Here is an 882-nt window from a genome sequence, read left to right as displayed (position 1 = left end):
CTGTTCATAGATAGGCAGAACTAACATCATCAAAATGGCAATATTACCAAAAGTTCTCTATAGGTTTAATGCAATGCCAATCAAAACCCCAACAGCATTTCTTGTAGAAATAGATAAAGCAATCATGAAATTCATATGGAAAAATAAAAGACCCAGAATAGCAAAATCAATTCTAAGCAGGAATTGTGAATCAGGCGGTATAGCGATACCAGATTTCAAACTATATTACAGAGCAATAGTAACAAAAACAGCATGGTACTGGTACCAAAACAGGCGGGTGGACCAATGGTACAGAATAGAGGACACAGAGACTAATCCACAAAGTTACAACTATCTTATATTTGATAAAGGGGCTAAAAGCATGCAATGGAGGAAGGATAGCATCTTCAACAAGTGGTGCTGGGAAAACTGGAAATCCATATGCAACAAAATGAAACTGAATCCCTTTCTCTCGCCATGCACAAAAGTTAACTCAAAATGGATCAAGGAGCTTGATATCAAATGAGAGACTCTGTGTCTGATAGAAGAAAAAGTTGGCTCCAATCTACATATTGTGGTGTTGGGCTCCAAATTCCTTAATAGGACACCCATAGCACAAGAGTTAATAACAAGAATCAACAAATGGGACTTACTTAAACTAAAAAGTTTTTTCTCAGCAAGAGAAACAATAAGAGAGGTAAATAGGGAGCCTACATCCTGGGAACAATTTTTTAGTCCTCACACTTCAGACAGAGCCCTAATATCCAGAGTATACAAAGAACTCAAAAAAATTAAACAATAAGATAACAAATAACCCTATCAACAAATGGGTGAAGGACCTGAACAGACACTTCTCAAAGGAGGACATACAATCAATCAACAAGTACATGAGAAAATGCTCAC

This window comes from Marmota flaviventris, chromosome 5 (assembly GCF_047511675.1).
Source record: "Marmota flaviventris isolate mMarFla1 chromosome 5, mMarFla1.hap1, whole genome shotgun sequence".
NCBI classification, from domain to species: domain Eukaryota; kingdom Metazoa; phylum Chordata; class Mammalia; order Rodentia; family Sciuridae; genus Marmota; species Marmota flaviventris.
This window is presented reverse-complemented; position numbering follows the sequence as displayed.